At 45.3% G+C, this 18,662-nt stretch overlaps 1 protein-coding gene and 1 long non-coding RNA gene across 5 annotated transcripts in view; one reads left to right on the forward strand and one right to left on the reverse strand.

The window, feature by feature from the left end:
- LOC144769498 (uncharacterized) overlaps nucleotides 1-333 on the reverse strand; it is a 362,974-nt gene extending 362,641 nt beyond the window's left edge. For all 4 annotated transcript variants that reach the window (XR_013598712.1, XR_013598711.1, XR_013598710.1 and 1 more), the window contains exons 1-2: nucleotides 238-333; nucleotides 15-125 (exon numbers count right to left, since the gene is read on the reverse strand). This is a non-coding gene — a long non-coding RNA (uncharacterized LOC144769498). The remainder of the gene's footprint in view (nucleotides 1-14; nucleotides 126-237) is intronic.
- LOC144769497 (proton-coupled amino acid transporter 1-like) overlaps nucleotides 1-18,662 on the forward strand; it is a 469,650-nt gene that overhangs the window by 280,239 nt on the left and 170,749 nt on the right. The gene's annotated exons all lie outside the window — the stretch shown is intronic.

The raw sequence follows: 18,662 nt of genomic DNA on the forward strand, positions 1-18,662 counted from the left end.
TGTTGTCTAAATACCTGATAACAGGCGCTGCTCACAGCCTTCTACGCCGGTTAAGGCTTTGTTGTGGGACTCCGTCCTTCCGGGTTTTCCCTAGTGAACGTTTGGTTAGCCGGGCGGTCTCAATGCTAAAGTAAATGGACGACAAATATATCTGTATGACAAGGTGTCAAAAACCGCGGTTATAAGAAATTTCTGCTAACGACGCACATATTATTCAATGATGTCAAGCCTCCGTACCTGCTATAGACGATCCTAAACTCTGTCACCATTCGGGGCTCTTTGTCAAGCAGCGTTCTCCTGGTGTTCCTCCATGTAAACGATGCGGAAACGAACGACGGACTGCGGAAGCGGTCCGTTCACTTAACCTAAACCCGTGATGAAAATCGATGACGCTACTGCTCGTCGAAGGTTCAAAAATTAGAAAACAGACTCCAGCAAATGCTAGAGTCTGAAAACCAATTACTCAAACGAAATTATGATCTGGAACGGAAAATGCTTCCGCTGAACTGCATAACTAAAACAGTGACAGAATATGTGCTGTGGGTACTTGGTAAATGCAAAATGCATTAGTCCTTTCGAAAAAAATATTTTTTTGAACTGTCTATAGACATTGGTCTGGGGCACACTGTGCCACCAGAACCAAGCTCTAATAAGAGCGAAACCAGTCCTGCATTGCTTGTGTTCTGGTTCAAAGAAGACCTGGCCTGGCCTGTCCTGACGTGATCTGTGTACACACTGTGCCACTAGAACGAAGGTGTAGCCGGCTAATAAGAGTGAAACTGGTCCTGGGTTGCTTGTTTTCCGGTTTAGGGAGTATCTAGCCAGGTATTTCCTGCTGGTCTGTTGCCATTGGAGCAGGGTCAAGACTGATTTGCATACGGATTGGTCTAAAGTGAAGTGGCATGATTGGCAAACTAAGAGTGGACTGGGATGTGGCCCGAGTAGTTACCAGTGATTTAGATTAATGCAAGCAATACTTCCATCCCTGTTTTGTACACTACTAAATCAGAATCCTTCAGGGAAGCCCAGACCTTTCTGGGCCGTGATTTAAGGTACAGGGAAGAGTATGCAGCATTCATGCATGTAGTCATCTGTGTTTGAACAAGAAATGCACCTGTTTTTTCTGATTTGCCTGTATATCAGATTTTCTTATTGTATCTCTTTGTGCAATGGTCCTCTTAACAAAAAATGCTAGTTTCGCTCGATTTGCATTTCAACACATTTTTACCCGCCCCTAGTTTATACTACGACTGGGTGCCCCACGCAGAATATCAAGAGGGGCCCGAGTCTCCCATAGCTCACATTCATTGACCTTGGTCTGAATGGGACCCCTTTGAAGGGGTGGATGGACCTGAAGGCTTGCTCCCTCACCCCCTCTTATCCCCTGTGCGCTGCATCGCTTGGGTTACGCCCTCGGGTGCCCATGATTTACATGTTTTCTGTGTTGGGGCAGCTAGCTTGCATTGGTGCTACTCATACTTTAAGCTTTCTGGATGTTGTAAGGAATCTTGTTATGCAAAGGCCAAAGTGACTTGGTTTGTCAGCCATTGTTCACAGTGTCCCCTCCACACTCCCGTCCTGGTCTACGACTATATATCAGCCTCATACCTGCTGTTGAACCGCACTAGATCCAGTGCTTAATTTGAGCCGGTGAGGGCCACCGCCTATCACTTTTGGGGACCGGAACTTCTATTTTCTCATCTGACATTTCTTGCAAGCACAAGAAGGAAAACAGACATTGGAGAAGGGTGGAGGAAGAGAAGCCGATGGAAACCCGTCACAAAGTGAGAAAGCAAGAACCTGCGTCAGGAGTGTGATAAAGAAGAAGGGAGTGTGGCCTTAGGCCTCAATTCTCTTCACCCCTTTTAATGAAATTTGCTTTCAGCATGCTTTCATCCCAAGACTTTAGAAAAAGACATGGGTGCCACACATGGACGTGCCACAGCTGCTTCTTTAGCTACTTAGCTAGACAATTGACATGGCTATACTTCAGGAGTGCTGTTTCTATTACACTGTACTAGTAAAATGGCGTCTGCTGTTTTCATTCGTGGTAGTGACAAGAGGTTGACATCAAGTTCTGTGTGTACTAATACCACTTTGTCTGCAGGGAACCGCTGCAAACTGCTTGGGGCTTAAATATATCAATTTCAAAATGCCTCGGTGTATTATATTGCCCTCATCTGTCCGAATACAAAAGTTTACTACATTGATCGATTTGTTGGCAACGAAGATGTAAACACGAGATTATGTCCGGACTCATGAAAATATGGAAAAGTCCAGCACAGTAAAATAATTCAAGACCGTACATGTGATGCCGTTTTTTTTTGTAAACTATATTGAAAAATGCAAAACTTATTTAGTTCCTTGGTAAGCTGAAAAACTTGAGTTATTTGAAATTGTCAACATCAGGAGCACGAATTGTATGTTTTATAAAGAAACTCAAACTGGGTGATTTGACGGTTTCACGACTGCAGTACAGTTTGCTCTGGGGGTACTTTCTATCATACTTTATGGCCTGTTTCTTCATTCAACAATTCAAAGCATTCTGGCAGTTGTAGCCTTTGTTTGGTTCACCTGATCATATGATGGTTCTGAAAAGCGAATCCAGATTTAGAGAAAGTGTTCGACCGTTCATGTTAGACTATGGCAGACTGATGGATGGCTGTACTAAAGAGTTGAAAGCGAGGGACTGCAGTGCTACATTCGTAGGATTAGACTAAAGAGGTTAATAAAGGAATAGACGAGTAGAAAACAGCGTCCTGTAACCTACAGATGAGCGTTACAAAGTGGGCATGGATCGGATGGATTGCGAGACTCGAGTTTTCCATTACCCAATAGAAGTGATTTTACCAAAGCGAGTGTGCATATAAACGAGCATTGACACCCCACTTGTTCTTCCCCTGAACTTGATTTCCTCCACCGAGTGGGCACATAGTAAGCAGATATAAAGCATGTCTTCCTCTATTTGTCTACTGTCTGTCCATCCGTCCCCTTTGCCTGTCTGTTTGTCTGCTTATGTGGAGCCTGTCATTATAACTGAATGTGTATATGGGTGACACTGCAATCGGTATTTGCAAGTCTGATCAGCTTTATGAATAAATGTCTTTAACTTAGGTTGTCTGTTTGCCTAGGTGCCTTGTCACTGTGCACAAAGTTACCAGTATTTGATGTTTTGCTTACATATAGATGTCTGTAGTTTTGCTGTTCTGTGTATATATCTGCATGTATGTGTGATCTATGTTAATGTGTGTCTAAGTGTTGTGTGTTTCTGCAAGTATGCACTATTAAAGCGCCAGACCTCTTGTCTTGGTCCTTTGCATGTGCTCCTGGTTTGTCCAAGGCGTGTAAGCCATTCCAGCACTTGAGACTGACGTCAATGAATGTGTTCATCTGCAAACCATTGACCGGCATAGGACCTGAGAGCGGAGCAGACCCTCCCTGCACAGGATTTAGCACAAGTGTTGACCTCTCCAATGGCTGTGGGATAAGGAGGCTCTGGCTCTGGCAGGGGCTTCACTCTGTCCTTCTTCCTCCTCAGAGCCAGACGGAAATCCAGATTTGCAAAGTGTGGTGTCAATCACAGCAGATCCCGATTGCCGGGCGCCTGTGACGTCCCTCCGCTGCCTAGTGACCTGTCTATATTGCAGTCCATGTGAGGTGTGGACGTGGAGGAGAGCTGGTCTGGTGGTTCAGCTGCTGACCGTGCGGTTTGGAGTCCTGCGCTTTAATCTTGATGCTTCAGTCTGTCAGAAGAACTTCATCTCCCGGTGCCAAGGTTGTAAATCAGCGTCACTTCACTGGGCAGCGCAGCAAATGTGTGATGCATGTAGGTGACACCCCACCTCCTGCACACAACTTTGAAGTGCTTCACCTTTGGTGCATTGTGCGCTGTTGCTCCAAACAAAGGTTTGGACTATATACATCATATATACTTATTAAGTAGCGTTGCACGAGTTCACCTTCCCACCAATTGCTCTGTTACCTGCAGGTATGTCCTCTCCCATTCTGTCTGTTTTTCGCACTGTCGCCATCACAGTGACGCTTCTCATGAATTCTGCTCTTGTTTCTGCAGTCTCTCCAGATCTGTGATGGATTCACCAGGCATTCCATTGGTAATCCGTCTCATCAGCAGGGCAGTCTGAGCAGCTGGCCCTGATGGACAGTGGGAGCAGCTGACACTTGTGAGTAGTGAGGGCATCGGTGGGCAGCATAGTGCGCTGCTGAGGAGTGCAACATCTTTCACTAGTGAGCAGGAGCTGGGACTTGTGATATTGTAAGGGGCATTCCCTAGAGAGCAGTGTAAAAAGATTAGACGCGAGCAGTGCGAGAAGCGAATACTGGGCCAGGGTCCTTATAGTATTACCTGGCTCAGAAGGCAGTCCAGACCCTCACTTCATGAAAGCTTGTGGTGGTGATTCGGTTTATTGTGTGTGTTGTACAAGAAACACTTGTCCTGAGAGGACTCTAACCAGTAGCTATGGAGTTTGCCCAACCTCTAGGTATCTTAAGCCACCTCGGCGTGTCACTAGCCTGGCGCCTACGAGCGGTTCAAATTGGGGAGCAATAATGTAATACATTGTATCAAATGACTCTACTCTCCCATATCGCTTTTTTTAATCTGATCTCCATTTTGGGGTCATGTTTGATATTTGTAAAAATGTTCAAATATGGATTTTGTTGTAAACCCTGGAATACCTCCCGATGTATGTGATATACCGAAGTACATTTAAGTTACAAATCGGTTCATTTCTAAAATCACCTCTACAGAGAAAACAAGCATGCCTAGAGGCAAAATGTAGATTTTTTTTAATACTATGCAATTCAATAATCATTTTAAACTGTGATCTGATAAACTGTGAAACTTATACCTCAGTTCCGTTCAAAATAAACATTTACAAGTGCACCAGAGCCTCACTTTCAAAGTGTGTGAGGCTTTCTCGAAGATGAGAAGACATTGTGAAATGGCTTGTGTTCATGAGCACAGAGCATTGCCGCTATTAGGGGGCGCTGAAATTATTGTGTCATTATTCCCTAATAGCGACATGCATCAATGGGTTAGGAAATATCATGCATCAGTGGTCGCGGAGAGTTTGTGCATCAGTGGTCCTAAACGACAATAGAATGTAAATATCCACGGGTGGCCCCAATAGAAGCTAGCATTAGGGGCCTCATTCAAAGTCAAGCTCTAATGCATATGCCCAGTAAACAGTTTTAATGGCCACACACAGTAAACGGCCCCAGCCAATGACCCACTTTAATGGTCGCACTAAGAAACTAGTATTAATGACTCTATACAGTAGCAAGTATGATTAGCCCCACTCACTCAAAAGCAGTACAGCTCACTATATCTCGCACAGTAAAGCGTATTAATGGCTTCACAAAGTAGAGAATTCATGATACACACAGTAATAGATGTAGCGTTCCTCCATATCAACCATCGTTAATGGCTCCACGCAGTAACAAATGGCCACTCACAACCAGCATTGCTGGATAGCGTTTTACAGATGTTGGCTGCCAAGGCTCCTCTGTAGGATGGGAATCATGGTCTGGGGGCTTGCTGGTTGATCAACGAGCAGTCCGTCTATGGGACTTTCTGGGGTGACACGCACTGTGGACAGCTGCTTAGTGCCCATGAGGGAATTAAGCCAATCTGGATTGCACATACCATAGCCTGAGCTGGTGAGCCCACATGCCGTCAGAGTTATTTTTGCCAGCAACAATGGGGCATGCAAATGTCGTTGGAAGAATTTTTTTTTTTTGCAGTGCTATCAAAAGAACTTTCTTTTGCCCACTTGTGACAACACTTCTGTTTTTTTGCCTGACAATTGGTTTGTTCATCCTATCAAGGTTTGCAGGGAAATCACCTGCATTATTTTATTATTAGTGGGCTACATTAAGGTCAAACCTGGATAAATGCTGTTAAAAATTGAGCTATTGTCGAATAGGTGTGGTAGAAGTTTGATCCTGTTGGTGAACTAATGCTGGGCGGTCTATGCTATCCCACTGGAAGGGGATGCTCTTAAAAGTCAATAGGTGTGTACCATTGTTGAGAGCGTGATGAAAGTTGATGTTCTTGAATTCGGAAGGTAAAACCATTGTTGGGTAGGTAATGTTATAATATGCTTGGTCGTTGGATGGATTGTGAAATATTATTGCCACAGTGATGCAAGTGTGTGTGAGGTGATGTCACTGAAGTCTAGGGAGGTGGCATATGGAGGTAGATGGTCTGCTGAATAGGTGACACGACCTGGCAGAGCTCCTTAGTTACACTGTTAGCCGGCGGCCATGTTGGCCACGCCCCCCCTCTCCCCAAAGGCTGACACTTTGTTAGTTCTCTACACACTCCTGCAGTGGCATTGCAGGAATAACATAATGAAGGGAGTATACTTCAGGAAATGATTCTTGCTGTCCAGGCTAAAATGTAATGCTCATGATGGTGACCTAACACCTTACAGGAAATTGTTGCCAAAGCACCATCCTACCACGCAGCTATGCTAAAACTGATCAATATCCATCTGTCGCTCACATCACTTCTCCCATCATTCACTTTGAAGTCCATCTGGGACCAAGCGGGCGACACCACAGAGTTGTGCTATCTGAAAAAGCAGGGAGGTGCGGAATCTAGACTTCTTGTAAAGGTCAGTGATACCGATGATTTGTTTGTGATATTTGGTGCAAGACTAGCGTGTTCCGAGTCAGCAACACACAAAAGCTGGTAAACTAAGCAGACATGTAACAAAAGAGCTCCAACAGGATCTGAACAACCCAATTCCACAGAGTTCTTTAGAAAGTCACACAACTGGACATACTCCTAACAAAAGGAAATGCTAAATATGGAGTCTTCATATGCATGTTTCCAGAGCTGAGTTCCAGGCAATGATGCCCATTTGGTAGATTACTCAGGCTATTTTCTTTTTATTTTGCTATGAATGCAACTTATTCTGCAGGTCTTTTTAAAGTCCAAGCAGCACAAAACAAAGATAGTTAATTTGTCATTAACTGCTTGCTCAGCCCAATGGCATATTCATCTCCCACCTCATACCTTTGGCTGCCTTCCCTGACTCTAACCTGATAGATTCGACTCTGTACTAAAGGAGTGTGGCGTGTTGATGATGAAGCATTGAAAGGAGGGAGGAGTAGTTGATACTGCTTAGCTCTCATTGCATAGAGGGTGGTAAAACGCAAGCAGGTCAATGACAGTAAAGACTAATAAAGAATGAGAAGTGGTGAGTAATAAAGATACTCAGTAGAATGCAAAGATTTTGTCATCTAATGAAAATCTCCCTCAAGCACTGGGAAGCATTTTGATATTAGTTCCCAAGAACCCTTTGATAAAGCGAAATGGCTTTTATCAAAATGGCCTTTATTGGTACTGGCTCATGCCCACCACTGCTGGCTCCTGATAGGAAAACCAAGTAACAGTATTGGTTTAAGAGCAGCGGGCGAGGGTACTTCTGACAGTCTCCAATTATAGAAATTAGATATCTGAGGAATAGAAAGTTCATTCTGTTGCATTTTCACCAACCGTGGTAAATGAAAGTCTAACTCCGAATTTGATCATTTTCCCCCAGTTTCCCCTTCTTCAGATGAGATTTGTGGTGCTTCTGTCTCACTGATTGAACTATCCCCAGAGAAGTAAATCTGTAGAGGCGCCTCTGTAGTATATGAGGAGGGATCACAAAATTTGTTTGAGTGATTTTTATTGGTATTTTCCAATATCCTCATCATTATGAAGCAATGCAAAATCGTCCCTCAAGCCCCTTCCCCGCCCGGAAGTTCCTCACCCTTCTTCCTGCTATCTCATCCAGAGACATGAAGTCCAAAATATACTCCCCTTTCATTCCTCTTTCTTTCATTGGGAGTGGCATAAGATCCTATGTGTACAGTTGCCTACTATATTCTCACGACTGCATCTAGACTATTCAGAGCGCAAAGTGTAACTATTTGCAGTCTGTGGTAAGTTGTCAATTACTCCATGCCGCTGTTTCCAATTATCTATCAAACCATTTATAGTAACAGGTCCCCATTTGGTACCAACCCTGTACAACAGTTTTGCAAGAGTATCTGCTTCACTGTGAACAGCAGATGTAAGGCTGCTTTACTTATCCTGTTGAGTGTGTAAAAGTGTTCACATGGCTGGCCTGATGAAATTACCTCAGGTCATCGCTTGAGCATCAAACCCGTATTCACGTTAAACTCTGTCTGCACTCATCCCCCATAATTCTGAATTTTGGAGCATCACCATGGTATATGGGTAATGGATCCAACTGCCCCACAAGCACTTCAACTCCATCTTTATAAGATCGTATAAAGAGTCTAATAGTGTGTGGTAAAGTTGTTTGCTGTCCTCTGTCCTTGTAACCTCCCACTGGTCATCATGCAAATGCATTAATAGGTGTTTTGCCCTGACTGTTTGGAAGGTCATTCCCCTTGCAGCTGGATTTGTCTATATCCTACACCCCGTCAATATCCTACAGATATGCAACACTGTGTGCTTTGTGCTGTCTCACACCATGAGGAGTTTCTCGAATCATGCCAGCGCACATGTGACACCAGTTTGACTTGGGGATTCACTACTGGTTTGAAGAGAATGATCTACTTAAAGAAAAAGATCTGACAACATTTTGGCATATACATTTTCTTGGTGGATATCCCCATTGGACAAATATGAATACTGTGTCAACGTAGTACTTAATCAACACCATATCTCAACCTGAAACGGTCAGTGGTCTCTCTTTAACTCTTTAAAAGTGGAAGTGTACAATGGTGGACTATAAGTGATGATAAATGGAGCACCTGAAGTGCATGCCCATTTGGTCATCTAATGGATAATCACAAATTTCCTAGTAACCATGACGGAAAGTTTCAATTCTATTGAGGATTATGCTCAACTTTCTTTATTATCCATACTCCAGCAGCTTCAACTTAATCACAAAAAACTTCAAATCCCATGATCCCCTCAGTTCAGGGGTCATCTGTAGTCCACCAATCAGCAGGTCCTATGGTCTACAAGGGTGTGATGCTGCCAACACCATTCCTCTTTCTTGACTGCGATCCTGGACAGTGAGGCCTGTTACTCCTTCTTGGAACCGTCGGAGCCTAGGAGAAATGAAATGTAAATAAATGAATCAATTCTCCACAACTGCGTGCCAACCAGCGGTCACATCAAGCACCAGCTATCACAGCAATTAGACAAAGCACTGAGGAACAAATGGGGCCATGTCCCCCGGCAGTAAACCTTCTCAAAGATACATACGTATACCTTACGTTGAAGAAGAAAAAGAGCCCTGACTAATTTCTTGTCTCCTTATAAACTCGGGAGGGACTAGGTCTCATGAAGCCTCGGGTGGGAATAATCCTGACCTCCTTAATAGAATTGAAACTTTTCGTCATGGTAACTAGGAAATGTTTCATTCTATGTCCGGACCAGAGGCGAGCATTATGCTCGTTCAAAGCTTGTCAACCACCAGTGACGCCATATTCACGACTGGTTTAAAGTAGAATCTTTTAAACATAGAGTCCGAAGACCAGTCTGTGGCGTTTAGGATGTCTTCTAGTCTGGCGCCGAGTGAAAAAGCTTTAGAAGCCATAGCACCTCTCACTAATTGTTCGCCAAATTGCGAGGTGTTTATCCCCGCTTCTTGCATCACCCATCTAATCCAACGGTCTATGGTTAGTGGCGAAACTGCTTTGAAAGGCTTCCGTAAGGAAATCAATAATTGACTCTCCCCCGGAGGGCGAGTCTCTTTCCTCATGCCTTCGTATTCTTTAAGACATTGAACTACACACAGCTTCGGGTATTTATTGAACGCTGGGTAGGATACCAGTCTCGAGTCCGATTTTGTCCTGCGCGTAATGTGAAAAGTGACCCCTTCGGGGGTAAAAACTCTACCGGTGATGTCCAGTGCCCGACATCGGACACTCGACTGCACGATATCAAGCATAAAAGCAGTCAGCTTGGCCGTAAGCTCCTTGCGCGATAGATACCTATTGGGTTGCCAAGACTGGAAAAGAAGTAACACTATATTAACATCCTATAGCGAAGAGTACAGAGGTTCCGGGGGAAGTGAAAGACTGGTCCCCCCCCCAATAATTTGCAAACCAGAGGGTGTTCCCCAAAGGGGGCTCCCGAGACCGGGAGATGTCTGGCAGAGATTGCCGATCTGTAGGAGTTGATCTTCCGATATGCTAGTCCTTGCGATGCCAGGGAGGCCAAGAAATTCATAATGGCTACCACTTCGCACCCCTATGGGATCCTGGTTGTTCCGAAGGCACCAACCAACCCATCTGGCCCATGCGGACTATTAAGATACAGGAAACATGAAGCCTTCAGTAAATGCTTTAGTCTAGTAACCACCGACCGGTCTCTTCAGCAACTCGCCCATGAAAATAATGCCTCAAGACAAACCGTGAGGTCATATCATTCTCATTCCACAGCTCGAGCTGGTAGATTACAACACATCCTCTTTACCAAAACAAAAAATCAAAAACTGAAACAAAAATAAGTACATTACACACATATGTCAACAAGGTAAAAATAAGAATAACAAACAAAATTAGTGTCCAAATAAGGAACATGGGGCATATGTAGGTAATTTTTGTTTTGTGATTCTCAAATTGCGATTTTTTGGGAATCTCAATTAGAGAATCGCAAAACGAAATGTAGGTAGAATTAGCACATTTTTTTCAGAATCCCAATTATTCCTTATTTGCGAATCGCAAATAGAGATTTGCAAAAAAGGAATACCTTCTCATTCATTCCTGTGGGCTAGAAGGCCCATAGGAATGAATTGGAAGACATTCTCAATTTGCGATTCTCAATTAGAGAATCGCAAATTGCGAATGCAATTTCAGGGTTGCAAGGGTGTCAATAGGACACCCTATTGTACCCCTGAAATTAACATGTGTGCACATGTGGCCCACATACATGCCCTAAGGGCATGTATGCGACCCACATGGCACTTTGAAAAATGCCAAAAGTGCATTTTTCAAAGAAATCGCAATTTACCACCAACCTGAAGTTGGTGGTATTTTGCGATTCCTTAAGCCACAGTTCGCACAACTTGGGTGCTTCCTACATTGCATTTAAGGAATCGCAATTTGCAATTCCTTAAATGCAATTGCAAAATAAGGAATCGCAAATGTTGCGATTCCTTATTTTGCATGTGGGATTTTGTGTGCTACATAGCACACTGCCCTAATTGCGATCGCAAATGCTGAAATTCTGCAAATTTTAGCATTTGCGATCGCAAATGGGATACCTACATATGGCCCATAGTCATTAAATTCCCACAAGCAACATCTAGCACTTGCAAAATAGTGTGTTAATAAAGAACATAGTCATTACATTTTGCAGGCAACTTATTATTCCTGTAAGAGTTACCAACAGTGCTTTCTTCCAGGGAAACAAAGCCACAAGAAGGTTCGGCAACAATTGTACCAGGAGATCTCTCAATATATTTAACAAGTGTGGACATGCTCCAAGTACAGCCATTGTTCACAGTCACAACATTATTTCCTAATAGCAATGATGGTAAAAGGGCCTAGAAAATTAGACGAACCTTTGTAACCATGTTTTGCTTTTTTCACAAGAACACGATCTCCTAGGTTCCATTTATTTCTCCTGACTGACATTTTATTGTCATACCTTAACTTGTACTTTTGTTGATATTCAGAAAGTCTTGTCCTTCTCAGCTCATAGGACATACCCTCCCTCTTACAATCAGGGAGCCAAACAGGGTTGAACTTAGAGCTGGCAATCCTACCTCTCAAAGCTTCAAAAGGGGATTTTTGCGAAATGGCATTGGGAACAGTACGATGTGCCCTCCAGGTTTCTCTTAACACACCGTTGAAAGGCAACCTGGAATCTAATGCTCTTTGAGCGCAACTCTTAACCATCCTATTCATCCTTTCTGTAAGACCATTGGCCTGTGGTGCATATAAGGCAGTCTTCTGATGAATAATTCCGAGATCCTTGGGCATGCACCTCTTGAGAGGTAAATTGCATCCCATCCTCGTCGCCAGTATTAGGATCCCGGAAACATGAAGCCTTCAGTAAGTGCTTTATTCTAGTAACCACCGACCGGTCTCTTCAGCAAATCACCCATGAAAAGAAAGCCTCAAGACAAAGCATGAGGTCATATCATTCTCATTCCACAGCACAAGCTGGTAGATTACAACACTGACTTATAGCGCTTGTTGGTGCTATCGGCCCAAGCGGCTCCCTGTAGTGTTTGAGCGTCCGCCGATAGGCCTGAGATTCACCAGTGAGTCCCGAAATCCGCCGAGCCACTAAGAGCATCCGTCCTTGTTGGATTAGAGGGTTTGGACCACCCTGAGGATTTCTCAGGAGAAAAGGATCTCTGGGTAGAAGGATTGGAGAATCCCAAGACATTTCCAGTAGAACTGGAAACCACACTTGAGACCTCCAATACGGGGTGATCAAGACAACCCTCGCCCGTTGTCTGCAGTCTTGCGTCTTGAGCCTCAGGATCATGGTGAACTGGGGAAAAGCATACCCCCTCTCCTTTGACCAGTCCTGGAGGAAAGCGTCTGTTGCCGCTGCCAGAGGGTCCGGCTTCCAACTGAAAAACAGCGGAAGTTGGTGATCCAGTCTGGACGGAAACTGGTCCACCAAGAACAGACCCTACTTGTTGTGGTGCTTCTGGAACAGCGGCAGATATAGTTGCCAAAGGCTCATGTCCTCCCAACTCCTGGAGCACCAATCTGCTATTACTTTGGAGGCTTACAGAAGATATTCTGCTGCTACTGAGATGTTGTGGGATACACTGAATGTCCAGAAGTCTTTGGCCAGGTCTGCCAAGGCCTTTGACTTCGACCGTCCGAGATGGTTGATGTATTTGACCGCCAAAACATTGTCAATCTGTAGGAGCATAGTGCAAGACGCCTTCTCTTTTGTCCAACATTGGATCGCGAAGGACCCCGCCATTAGCTCTAGGCAGTTGATGTGGAGTTGACTCTTGTCGGTGGACCACTTTCCTCCGGTAAAGGAGTACCCGCACTGGGCACCCCAGCATGACTTGGCGTCAGACTCTATTGCCAAGTCCGGTTCGCAACCGAAGATGGCTCTGCTGTTCCAGGCATCCATAAGGTCCAGCCACCATCTCATTTCTGTGCGAAATTCCTCCGTCAGGGGAACCTGATTGGAGTACTGTAGACCCCTGCGAAGGTGAGAGGCTTTTAGGTGTTATAATGCTCTGCAATGGAGCGGTCCCAGAAAAATCACCTGAATCGAGGAGGCCAGGAGGCCCACCAGTCGTGCAATCTTTCACAATGAGGTTGAGGAACGAGCTAAGACCCGTCTCAACTCCCTGCGGATCTTTGTCATTTTCCGAGCAGGAATACTCAAAGTGCAGGACACAGAATCCATTACGAAACCTAGAAAGGTCATCTGTTTGGAGGGCGTTAGTACAGATTTCTTGGAATTGATTATGAAACCTGGACTCTGGAGAAGATCTACTGTCACCTGCAATTGATGGGAGAGGCGCTGGGGACATTGATCCAACAGGAGAATGCCGTACAGATAAATGATGAGACGAAAGCCTTTTGCTCGTACCGTTTTCACCACCGGCTTGAGGACTTTGGTGAAACACCAGGGCGCCAAGGACATCCCAAAGGGGAGTGAGGCGAACTCGAACACCAGGTCTCTTAACAGAAACTGTAGGAAACGGCGATGCAGTGGAAAGATTGAGACCACTAAGTATGCAACTTTTTTTTAAAAAACCTTTATTACACAGTATCAAGAAACAAATACGGGCCTACAACCACCTGGCCGGCCGAGACACATTTACGAGCATTATAGCAAGATATCGCAACTCAGTAGCACGGAGTACAGAAGAACAATCAATCTAGATTACACCGGATATGCAAATACTACCGAGAAAACAGGAGAAAGCAAGGTTCATTTTTAAAGGTTTTCATAAGTAAATTATAGGAAAGCATACGAAACAGGAAGGATCAGAGTACATATAAGCCACCAACGACAGGAGCGGGCAACGTACCTCAAAAGAAGTGCGAGCAAGCAATGAGAAATAATCAAAATGGCGGCATAAGAACAGAACAAAAGGATAAACCGGCACAAAATACATAGCACGCCAAGCGCTACCCACCTAATCCCAACCGAGCCCACTGACCCAGAAAAAGCAAAAAAGAAAAGAAAGAACGCTAAAAGAAAGAAGGCCCATAGAAACAAAAACGGACAAAAGAAAGCCCCCCCCCACCCCCCACCCTACACACATGCAGAGGCTATGGCCTACCCCCCCCCTAACAGTGTGTCTGTCGCCCCAAAAAGATTACCCGAAATATAGAAGAGACAGTAAAGCGAGAAGAAAAAAAGAAGGAAGCATATCGAACCAGAGGAGGGCCAAACGAATATACTCAGAATAAACAACTTGTGTAATCATGGCCGCCATCCCCGGACCCCCAACCCGACATTAAAAGCAATGTGTAACTACCCCGTGTGTACAGTACAGTCCCCACAATACAAGCGTGAGCAAGCAAAAGGAGAAAACTTCATCAACCCTGCCCCTTACGGTCCGATGTGTCGACAAGGTCCAGCTGGATAATGGCCATCATGAACAGAGCGAGCGGACGGGAGGAGTACAACAGAGTAAGAGACTGTCCACCAAAGTCTGCACAACTCAAAAGCAAGTGTGTCACGTTAACACAGAAGGAAAAAACACAGCGCAACAATCCTCCGAGAGAGGCCGGACAACGCAGTATTGGCAGTCCCAGGAGAAGATAATGAGTCATGCGAACAGACCACAAAGGAGCCGCAGAACAGGATGTCCAGAGACGATTCCCTAGCCAGCGCAGAAGTCCACGAACCTCAGGGCTCGCCCCAGCCACAACAGGCAATTCCGCGGCTAAGTCAGGCTCTTGTACCATCAATGCCTCCGTGGACATCTGGGTGGGCAACTCACGGCATATAATCATAGGGTGTGGCGCAGTGTCCCGCACCCGACAGCAAACATGGCCAGTAGAGGGCATAGCGGACAAAAGGGCGTCCAATCGGTCCCCCAGTTTATGGGCATTGACACATAGGACAGCACACAATTCGCCCAGCGCCCCTAGAACGTCGCCAGTCCGCAGCGGTTCACCAGGAAAAGGGGGTGCGGCAGCTCCCTGCACGCCAGGCACACAGACATGGAGGCAACCTCGAGACCGGCTGCCGACTTCCCCTGCGGACAGCCGAGCCTCTCGTGGCCACTCCGCACAGTAGAGCCGGGCCGGGGGCACAGGGGCAGCAGGTTCCATACCAACACCCACACGAGTCCCGCGGAGAAACGGGGCACGCTCGTATACTCGGGAGCAGCCCGGGGCCGTCACTTGCAAGTGCCAAGAGGCCGATACAAAATGGCACCCACCACAGCACTGGGCAGCAAGAAAGCTGGGAAGATCTCCTACAAGCCGTGGGAGAGGATACTTTGTAGCACTCACGGCCGTCTGAATCTCGGAGCATGGAGCGCTGCGGAGCAAGCAGGATAAGTGCAGCGGACAGTACAGTGTAGCAGCTACGATCCACCGTTCGGCTCCGCTCCAGCCACAATGGCCGCTGGCGTTGTATCAGGGTCGACCGTCCCCGAGGAAGAGTGACCCGGTCGCCACCATGAAACGCAAAGGAGGAGGTAAGGGCGCCGTATCGCTTCCCCCGCTGAGAACACACCGGGAAGCACAGCGTTGAAATCAGGGTCACCTCCCGGATCCGAAAAGTCGGTGCAGAAGCAGGATAGCGTGCAGGATTGGTAGCAACACGGGAGGAACGCGAAAGGGTCGGCGGAGCCGAGGGTTCAGGCGGCCATCATGGTTGCGGGTTAGGCTCCTCCTCCCCAAGTATGCAACTTTTAAGTTCAATCTGACCCTCCAATCATCTGGCTGAAGGAGTTCTCGGAGCATGTGTATGCCCTCCATTTTAAATGTCGATAAATCAGCCATTGATTGAACTCTTTTAAGTTTATGACTGGACGCTGTCCCCCGTCCGTCCAACTTACCACCTAAACAGCGTCCAATGACAACAGAACATTTAATGCTTCCAAAACAAGAGGTGCTTTCCCTACTGCACAAACATGCAATAGAATCAGTTCCCCTTCACCATCAAAACACAGGAGTTTACTCCCTGTATCTTCTGATCCCAAAGAAGGATGGAACACTGGGACCCATCTTAGACCTCAGACCATTAAACCTATACATACAATCAGACCATTTTCACATGGTGGCTCTTCAACAGGTCCTACCCCTACTCAAACAAGGCGATTTCCTTGCCACTTTAGATCTCAAGGACACCTACTTCCACATTCCCATTCACCCTGCTCACAGGAAATAAGTTCGGTTTGTAGTGGATGGTCAGCATTATCAATACAAGGTTTTCCCATTCGGAGTTACCACAGCACCCAGAGTATTCACAAAATGTTTAGCAGTAGTAGCAGCCAACTTTAGAAGACAACAAATGCACGTCTTCCCACACTTGGACGACTGGCTGATAAAAGCCAAGTCACATACCCAGTGTGTAAATCACACACACACTACAACTCATCTACTTCACAACTTGGGATTTACAATAAATCTCCCAAAGTCTCACCTCCAACCATGCCGCATCCAACAATATCTAGGTGCCACAATAGACACCTCAAAAGGCCTTGCATATCCCAATCCAGCAAGGATAGCAAATATGGAGGCCCTTATAACAAAATCCCAACCGCAACACTCGCTGCAAGCTCGAGTGTTTATGCAACTAATAGGTATGATGGCCTCTTGCATATTCATAGTACCTCACACAAGACTCCAGATGCGCCCCTTACAGAAATGCTTAGCACTTCAGTGGAACCAAGCTCAAGATCAGTTAACAGATATGGTGTTGGTGGATGGCCGCACACATTGCTTTCAGCATTGGTGGAACACTAAAAACCTTTCCAAAGGGCGACCATTCCTAGAGCCGGTTCCACAAATCGTGTTAACAGCAGACGCATCGCTCACCGGCTGGGGAGCTCATCTACTACATCACATCATATAGAGCAGGTGGACACCACAGTAAAAGCTACTCCACATCAATCGTTTGGAGCTACTAGCAATATTTCTGGCATTAAAAGCATTCCAGAAACACGTATCAAACAAAGCTGTTTTAGTCCTGGATGGACAATATAACCGCAATGTGTTATCTACAAAAACAAGGGGGACGCACTCTCTGCAGCTCTCTCAACGAGCACAGAGCATATGGAGATGGGCAGTTCCTCAAAACATATTCCTTTTAGCCCAGCATCTTCCAGGAATACAGAATCAGATAGCAGATCTGTTAAGTGGTCAGACACAACAAATTCACGAGTGGGAACTTCATCCATAAGTCCTCCAACAATTTTTCCAAATGTGGGGACATCCAGAGATAGATCTCTTCGCCACACATTTAAACACAAAATGCCCAAGCTTTGTTGCCCGATATCCACACCTGTTGTCTAAAGGCAATGCGATATGGATGAATTGGTCAGGCAGCTTTGTCTACGCTTTTCTGCCTCTCCCACTCATTCCACTAGTGGTACGCAAGCTGCAACAACAGTCACTAACACTGATCCTAGTTGCTCCAACATGGGCCAGACAACCCTGGTACACAACCTTGCTGGAACTATCAGTAGTCCCACACCAAAAACGACATCTCTCCCCACAACTGTTAACACAGAACCACGGAAAGATCAGACACCCAGAACCTAGACATCTGGCTCCTGAAGTCCTAGAATTTGGTTACCTCAATCTTCCACCCGATTGTATGAATGTCATCAAAGAAGCTAGGCGTCCCACCACTAGAGCCTGCTATGCAGTCAAGTGGAAAAAAATTGTACTATACTGTACCAATAACACAATCAATCCTCTAGATGCGTCTATTCAACACATCATATGTTACCTACTACATCTTCAAAGATGAAATCTAGCATACATATCAATCAGATTACATCTCGCTGCCATAGCAGCCTATCAACAAAATAGACAACATCTATCATTATTCAGGGTACCTGCCATTAAAGCATTTTTGGAAGGCCTCAAAAGAATAATTCCTCCCAGAGTACCACACTCTCCAGTGTGAAATCTAAACATCGTTCTCACTAGGTTAATGGGTCCTCCATTTGAACCTCTGCATAAATGTGAGCTACAACTTCTTACATGGAAAGTCACTTTCCTTGTCGCTATCACATCTCTCAGGAGAGTCTGTGAGCTACAAGCACTAACTATTCTAGAACCATTTTTACAACTTCATCATAACAAAGTGGTTGTCAGAACAAATCCCAAAGTCCTTCCAAAAGTTACTACTCCCTTCCATCTCAACCAGTATGTAGAGTTGCCAGTATTCTTCTCGCAACCACAAACAGTTGCAGAAAGAGCTCTTCATACACTAGACGTAAAAAGAGCACTTCTCTACTACTATTGATAGAACAAAACATTTTTGCAAAACAAAGCAACTTTTTGTTTCCTTCTCACCACCACATAAAGGCAATCCCATATCAAAGTCTGGAATTGCAAGGTGGATTGTCAAATATATACAAATTTGCTATCACAAAGCAAAATGTACACTTTATATTCCCCCTAAAACTCATTCCACTCGCAAAATAGGGGCTTTTATTACTTTTTTAGGAAACATCCCCTTAGATGATATCTACAAA

This window comes from Lissotriton helveticus, chromosome 7 (assembly GCF_964261635.1).
Source record: "Lissotriton helveticus chromosome 7, aLisHel1.1, whole genome shotgun sequence".
NCBI classification, from domain to species: Eukaryota; Metazoa; Chordata; class Amphibia; order Caudata; family Salamandridae; genus Lissotriton; species Lissotriton helveticus.